This window comes from Nilaparvata lugens, chromosome 2, assembly GCF_014356525.2.
Source record: "Nilaparvata lugens isolate BPH chromosome 2, ASM1435652v1, whole genome shotgun sequence".
Lineage (NCBI taxonomy): Eukaryota > Metazoa > Arthropoda > Insecta > Hemiptera > Delphacidae > Nilaparvata > Nilaparvata lugens.
The window spans coordinates 24,639,459-24,648,218 of record NC_052505.1 but is presented as its reverse complement, the minus strand read 5'-3'; the positions used below and the strand labels follow the sequence as shown (position 1 = coordinate 24,648,218).

The 8,760-nt window shown below is 33.0% G+C and overlaps 1 protein-coding gene across 1 annotated transcript in view; it reads right to left on the bottom strand.

Annotated features, from left to right (window-relative positions):
* The window catches only part of LOC111048708 (unconventional myosin-Ie), a 438,987-nt gene that overhangs the window by 51,216 nt on the left and 379,011 nt on the right, over positions 1–8,760 (bottom strand). The window lies entirely within an intron of this gene.

Here is an 8,760-nt window from a genome sequence, read left to right as displayed (position 1 = left end):
TTTTTTTAAATCTTTTTCACCAATCATGTATTAGATTCAAGGCCTAAACTGCGATGTTGCAATATCGTAGGCCGCGGCCTTGTATTAGAGGTGGCTATGACTTAAAGCATCATCATCATTGGTACCAGAGATGAACGAAATATAGTTTTCGTTTTTCTATGGTGGTACTATTTGGTTAGACAGACAATATAGCTTTTATTTCACCTCAATTCGGAGGAATTCCATAACATCTCTGTTCATAGTGTAGAAGTTTTTTGTAAATTTCTATTTAATTAATACCTTGAATTAGATTTGTTTTAATTTTAAATAAATTCTAAACCAATGAATATACTGTAGTATACGATCTATTTTTTACTACAATATATTATTTATTATAAGTTGTGATTACTAATTTATTACTGAAGTTTACCTCTAAGTATTTAAATGTCGTGTATATGTTTTGTATCACTCTTCAATCAATAAATAAGATTGAGACATAAACTCAATTTCGACTTTTCATATATAAAATCAATCCTTATTGCTATCAAAAAATTGTACTCTCAATTTCTACCAAATTAGTCAATTTGGACTATTCTGACCAATCTATTTAAGTCATTCGACCGTTTCGATAGTGAGCGATTTCGACATCTCGTTACAATCAATCTCCATTTCTACTTGCTAGTAGCATCACATCCTAAACTATGACGTGAATAATTACTGCGACCACCGTTAAGCAGTCCACCATTCACTCTAATCACCATTTAAACTCAATGTGTTGCCTCGAATTGCGACTACGCAGCTCATTTGACATGTACCCTGTACGATCAACATACATGTACCAACATTAGACATGCACATGGTCATGGAACATATGCACGACGTGACACCAAGAGTCAAGAGAAACAACGGATCATCGTTAAATAGTTGGTTGACTGCGTTGCACGAGTGTAAAACTGGACTTGTTTGTGAACTAGGTCCATCCTGACTAAACTGAACCTTGTTATTCCATGTGTGACCCACGACCAACAACTGAATTCAACTTTAAACAGAGCTGAATATTGAAGAGACTTGAACAATGAGTTGGGGTTAATGCTGATTATCTGATTTGGTCTCATTTCATGCTGTGTGAAATAACACTCTAAAATGAACACTCTTTGGAGGAATTAAAACTCTTTGTATCTAGATCGTACATCACTAGTGATTCGGAATTCTCCTAAAAAAATGCGGTTTAGCCACCTCTTATCAACTCATATGAGTTTCAGCCATCAACTTCATCAAATTCACGACTTACAGTCAAATAAAAAGTTAATTCACATCAACTAATTGGTTGGCCTAATTGGTAAACTTAGTTTAAAAAAGATAAGTCATAATAACAATGTTGTAGCCTAATCGTCCCATGGTGTCCAAATGAGATATAGACTGTGCGTTGTTACCACAGTGGAAATAAGATGAGTCTTAAAAAAAAGAGAATTACAATTTCCACTGTGGTAACAACGCACAGTCTATATCTCATTTGGACGCCATGGGACCGATTAGGCTACAACATTGTTATTATGACTTATCTTATTTAAACTAAGTTTACCAATTTGGCCAACCAATTAGTTGATGTCAATCAACTTTTTATTTGACTGTAAGTCGTGAATATTTTTTGTCATGGACACAATCAACTGATCAATCAATTTTAGTTTTCAACTAGAACAATCAATTTTTAACAATACTATGAATTTTCTATTGTAAAATAAAAAAGATTAACCGCTGACAATGTTTGTCTTTGTGACGGTTTGTTCGCGGTTGAACAGTAATTTTACCTATTACTAATAACCATCTATCACTTTTCATAACAAAGAAAATAATTTGAATAGTAAAATTGATGTATACTGATGTATAGTGGTGATATATGTATACTGATGTTCATGAATACAGACTAGCCATACAATTGAATTGATATCAGATTGGAAGGAAAGAAAAAAGGGCGTGTTAAGATACTCCAACAGATTCAAGGAGCAATTTGATTGGTCAATAGCTTGTCATGCTACATTCTCGAACCAAACTGTTAGCTTCTGATTGGGTGGGAAAACAAAGTGATCGACCAATTACAGTTTTCCTTTCATTTTAAGTTGTGGCGTATTACGTCAACACGCCATCATCATATAGGTCACAAATTTGTTCTGTTAGTACTTATTTTCTATCATTATTTATTTTCCTGTTAAATCATTTTACCTATTGCATCTAGCCTCAATTATACAACTGAAACTCAAGTAAATGTTATAGGAAAGAAAAATGGAGGAACAATCAATCTATTGATTGGAGGAGGACTTATTTAAGGTATTCAAACATCCATTCATATTTTTCTATTTTAATAATAATAATAATAATTTCATTAATGGAGACAACAGGATAAACCCATTTTGCCTCCTTCACACAATACAAAATTTTCAACACATTATACAATTTGAAATACAAGAAGATAAAAAATGGTGATATATATCATGATTGAATCTAAAAAGAGTTTTATAGTTCTCAACTATTGGTTGTGATCGTATCTGGTATAGTTTCCTCTTCCTCACATGAATTAGTTAAGCCATTTTACTATGAGCAAAAGGTGATAAGCTGCTCTAGACTAGACTCACCTTTTTTGAAGCATTTGCTTCATAAGTTGAGCAAATGCTCTAGTTTATTCATACAATTTTGAGCAAAAGCTTTTACTTTTGAGCAAATGCTTAAACTATTTTTTGGATGAGCATGAGGAAAAGGTTTTGCTCAAGTTTATTCATAGAAAATGAAGCAAATGCTTAGCAATAATAATAATGCTTAGCAAATGCTGAAGCAATATTTTAGAAGTATAAGCAAATGCTCAACTTTATTCATATGGCCCAATATCTCATTTGGACACCATGGGACCGATTAGGCTACAACATTGTTATTATGACTTATCTTATTTAAACTAAGTTTACTAATTTGGCCAACTAATTATTTGATGTGAATTAACTTTTTATTTTACTGTAAGTCGTGAATATTTTTTGTTATGGACACAATCAACTGATCTATCAATTTTAGTTTTCAACTAGAACAATCAATTTTCAACAATACTATGAATTTTCTATTGTAAAATAAAAAAGAGTAACCGCTGACAATGTTTGTCTTTGTGACGGTTTATTCGCTGTTGAACAATAATTTTACCTATTACTTATAACCATCTATCACTTTTCATCACAAAGAAAATAATTTGAATAGTAGAATTGATGTATACTGATGTATAGTGGTGATATATGTATACTGATGTCCATGAATACAGACTAGCCATACAATTGAATTGATATCAGGTTGGAAGGGAAGAAAAAAGGGCGTGTTAAGATACTCCAACAGATTCAAGGAGCAATTTGATTGGTCAATAGCTTGTCATGCTACATTCTCGAACCAAACTGTTAGCTTCTGATTGGATGGAAAAACAAAGTGATCGACCAATTACAGTTTTCCTTTCATTTTAAGTTGTGGCGTATTACGTCAACACGCCATATTCATATAGGTCACAAATTTGTTCTGTTAGTACTTATTTTCTATCATTATTTATTTTCCTGTTAAATCATTTTCCTATTGCATCTAGCCTCAATTATACAACTGAAACTCAAGTAAATGTTATTGGAAAGAAAAATGGAGGAACAATCAATCTATTGATTGAAGGAGGACCAATTTGAGATATTCAAGCATTCATTCATATTTTTCTATTTTAATAATAATAATAATAATTTCATTAATGGAGACAACAGGATAAACCCATTTTGCCTCCTTCACACAATACAAAATTTTCAACACATTATACAATTTGAAATACAAGAAGATAAAAAATGAAGAAATGTACAATTAATATAAAAGAATACAAATAATAATTGAAGTAATCGTAAATGAATGTTATCGACCTGAATCCAAAATTATGATATTTTCTCATATGAATATGGGGACTATTATGTGTAATCCAATAAATAATTATTATCACTTTACCGAAATAATACGTCGTTATATATTGTTATTGGATAATAATGTTATTGGAATTGCAATTTGAATAGAGACACAGAGCCATCTGGTGGAAGGCGAGAGAATCTAACAAACAGAGCCATTTCCCAATTATATAACAAGCAGATTCTATAGTGAGATTCACTTCCAATTGTCAGCATTGGTTGAATGGGAAGCATCAATGATTCAATGGAAGGAATGCTGACAGTTTTTAAATGAAACTCACTTCTGCAGAAAGATGAAGCGTATCATTTGCTCTTGCATGTTGGATACTTCTGATACCTGATCCTTACTACTTCTCCCCACTCTCTAACACTAACAGCTACGCAATTGAAAATCGATCCCTACGTTATTATTCTATGTGTCTGCTATCTTACGACCGTCTACCAGCCGAAGTGGGGTCGTATTTGTAATTTAGTATAGCATTTCAAACAGTTGCCATTTTTATCTGGTCGAGATAACAGTTAAGGTGGAGGAATTGCATGGTTAATGGGATACGATTATCCTCGTTATTTGAAACCCCTGCTTGTAATAAAGTGATAAAAACCGAATAACCTGATAGAATAGGGTATAGAAACCTAATTTATAAAGAGCAATTCCATTCAAATGGATTCCGTTTTTCATAGATTCAATGAAAATCAAAGTCTCAGAGAGTGGAGATTGAATTTAAGAGTTGCAATAACATTCAAGAAGTTTCAAAATATCGTAGTTGCAATTTGAAGTGATTCAAAAGGAGCTCTGGATCTAAGGGTAGCAATATTATTCAACTTGCTCCAAATTTCCGTAGGTTACTTGAGAATCACTCCACAAAATGATGATAGTTGAGCTTGAATCCACTAGAATCAATTTTGACAGAAAGATCTAAATTTTATAAGAATTAATCATAGAGTGGAAGAGAAACCTAACAACGTTCTATTGAATGGAGCAATATCATTAGTTCCAAGTTTCTTAGACATATTAGCAAAATGGGAATGATTAGCCATGGAATGACAGTACTTGCATTCATACTTGAATTCAATTTCTATATCAGCAGAGACAACTGATACAAGAACGTTTTAACTCACGCTATAACCATCTTACGCTATCTTTTCTCTACGATATCAGGATAAGAGTATGGGTTCTCCATGAATCGTTTGTCTCCCATGATCATTCTGAGGAATCAACTTATCATTTTTAGAACATTGATCACTCCACATTTGAGAGAGACAAGGATTAGTCTACTGGAATTTCTTCTACTATTTCTTTCATATACTTCAATACCTTAGATTCCGCGAATGAACCACAAAAATGACATAACGTACACTCTTGTGATTTTCAATGAATGAAAGTGAACCAATAGATGCTAACAAGAAATGAGTTCTGCAAGGTAAGTTGTATTGTGAATTGTGAACGAATAAACATGGTACTTTTTGTGTAGTTGAGAAGTTGATATTGTGGTGACAATAATTTCTTTGTCTTTTTATTTAATATCTAATAAACATGGTACTGTACAAGAATTAAAAAAGTAGGATGATAGTTCTCCGTCAAGAGAAATATTTTCCTCTAATGTTTTGTATCTTTTTTCCACTAATTCCACTCATAGAAAGTAAACCAATTGATTGGTTCATTGCTTTTAATCTGTTCAAATTACATAACAAATGACAAGATGAGATTTCAACAGGAGATGCTATAAGAACGACGAACGATTGGGATTAGACAGTCTACACTCTACAGCGAGTCATTTAGAAAGAGACACATTTCAAACTGTCAGCAATCCTAACAAATAACATGAATGCTTCCCATTGACCCAACGCTGACAGCTCAAAGTGAAAATAGACACGCTCCAACAGAATCCTTAAACTGCTCTATCATGATTATCCCACAATCCCAATTCCATTCCCGGTGCTTTTGCAAAGCTGCAGTATTTGTCAGAGCATGCCAATCTACAGACTGGATAGAACCGATTTGCAACGATAATTACGCGAATGTAATCCATTTTTTATCCTATCCGTTGGATAAGATGACGAAATAGATTGCATTTTAAAACTAAATACATTTGAAGTCAAAGTAGCTACTACGAAATAGCTTGATGGCCTATACTTAAAGTCAAGTACCGGATATACTAACAAGGAGAAAATGATATTGTTTTCTGGTATCGATTGCAACATTACTACAGCAATCCTACTAGAATACCATACAAATAGTACTTATAGAGTAATCTAGTAAAAGTATCTAGTACTATAGAGTTGATTCAGTAATCGAATGCAATATCTATGGAAGAAAATTATGTCTTGTTTCATGGATAGCTCTGAACAATATTATCAACAGCTGATTGAAAAGACGGGTAGTGTGTTGAAATCTTAGACCAGATATAGATATATTTATATCTGGTCTAAGGTTGAAATATGGTTTACGTGCAACCACAATAGGAAACGTACCAGTATGATTGTGACTATTGACTTGTTCTATTTTTCAATTTGTGGATTATAGAATCAATTTATCAAGCTGAAATATTCGAATGATTCAGTCTATTCCAATAAAATAGATTTTACCCGAATATAATATCATTTCATTTGAAATATTGATTTACTGAGAGTACGAAGCTTGAATCTAAATAATTAAATCGATGCTAATGTTTATTTTTTTAATATTGAATGATCATAGTTTCAACAGCTTCACTATTGAAACATATTAGCCTACACCAGTGGCGTAACGTACACCTCCGCTGCCACGCGGCGCGGGGGGGGGCCCGGGCTAGGGCTCGGATAATATATTGGCTAATATAGGTTTTCTTAGAAAATGAAATTACCCGGTCTAGGGTGCCCGGGTTAGGGCCCGAAATGATAATTATATATTGTATACTCTAAAAAGAAAAATTGAATAATCATGGAAGTAACTTTTGACAAAAAAGCAGAAGTTTAATAATTGTGGGAAATGGCAGGTTTCATGGAACAATGTTATCAGTCTGATTATAAATTAATATCAAGAGAATACAAGTAGAAATAGAACTCGATGAAGTTATCAGAATATTTGCATCTCAAAAAGCAAGACGACAGAATAAATCAAAAGTATAAATCCTACAACTCAAAGGTAGGCTACTATTTCTTCTGAACATTTTTCTCAAATCAATAAAATAAATGATATTATCAATCGAACTCTAATTTAAAACCTTGAAAAATTCAAACTTCTTACTAAAACTTGAAACTTGAACTTCTTTAAGAGCGCGAACAAGGAATCAGAATAAAAACATGTGAGAAAATAGACATGTGGGAGAAAGAACCAAGGTGCTACTGTACCCAGAAAGCAGTGATTGCAGAACTTGGAGGCTTGTAGGAGACATCAAATAAAAGGTTTTTTTTATGAATTATTATTATCTTTATCTATATATATAAAAATGTTATGTTGGTTTGTGTGTAATGCAAAAACTCCAAAAGTACTGGACCGATTGAGTTGAAATTTTAACATGATATAAAATCCGCATCAAGGATGGTTTTTATCTACTTTTTACAATTTTCAGGGGCGCTACACTCGCCCGAAAATTTTTAACTTTTTTGTTTATGGATTTTTCCGATTTTTGACTTCACATTCGGGGTCAGCTCGCGAAAATAAGTCGATTAAAAAGAAAAAAATTGACCGGGCTCGCAGGTTGGCCCGGGGGGAGGGGGTGAAACTTTGGCCATTTTTGGCCAGATTTGAGCTGAGCGCTGCTGCAATCAAAGTGCAAAATCTGACCGCTAGATAGCGCGCATGTTTCAAAACGCAGCTTCAACAGGTTCGTGAGATATAGAGTACCGGTAAACTACACTCTTGATTACCGTATGTTTTCCGGTACAATTATTGGATTTCAATTACTTTCGCAATTCAGAACAAAGAAAGCATACCGATGCTTTTTTTTCGATAATAAATTCGTGTTTCAGTGCAAATAATCGTGTTACTTGTGTTAATATTGTAGTAATTTCAATCAGTGAATGGATCGATACCGGTACCGTGCTACAATCAATTGGCGATTCAGTCGATAGTGTGAGTATAATCTTATCGATGTAAATCAATCTTGTAATGAATAATAATTATTGAGGCTTTTATTCTTGCATTTGTGTATTCATAATTTCTCAATTGTCAATGTTTCATAATCCTCCAAACCTTAGTTCATAAGCTGATCGGCTTATCTTATAGTTTCAATATCTTATTTCTATTTCATATTCATGCTATGTTTCCTTCTATCATAAAACAACGAGAAATAAAAAAAAATTCTTATCTCTTTTCTACTAACATACCGGCATTTGACAACGGTGTTGTTGATAATACGATCTGGGCTGTGTTGCATGCTAAAATACAAAGTAGGCTAATATTTTAGTAGTCAGCTGGTTATTTGATCATATAAACAAAATGAAGGGATAGATTATAATAATATATTAGTCTATTAAATAATTGATATAAGTTGATTGTTGGAAAGGATTTATGTACAGTAGTTTCAATACGCAATGCGAGATGATCACTCAACGTGACCAGCGTTTAATGCTCAGCCGGTCAGTTTCATTCCCGTTGCATCAGAGGCTCAGCATCAAAGATCCTCGCGTCGGTACCACTTGGAAAGTTACCGAGTGAGAGCGCTTATCAAAAACTGTTTTTGTCTTTAAAACGCTCTATCTCCGGAACCACTGGTCGGAAAATTTTCGTTGACCACCCGTTTTGTAGGGAATTTAATTGTCTTTATTTCTGATATAGTGAGATTTTTCATTAAATTGAGTATAAATATATAAAATTTATTTTATTCGATAAAAAATATAATAT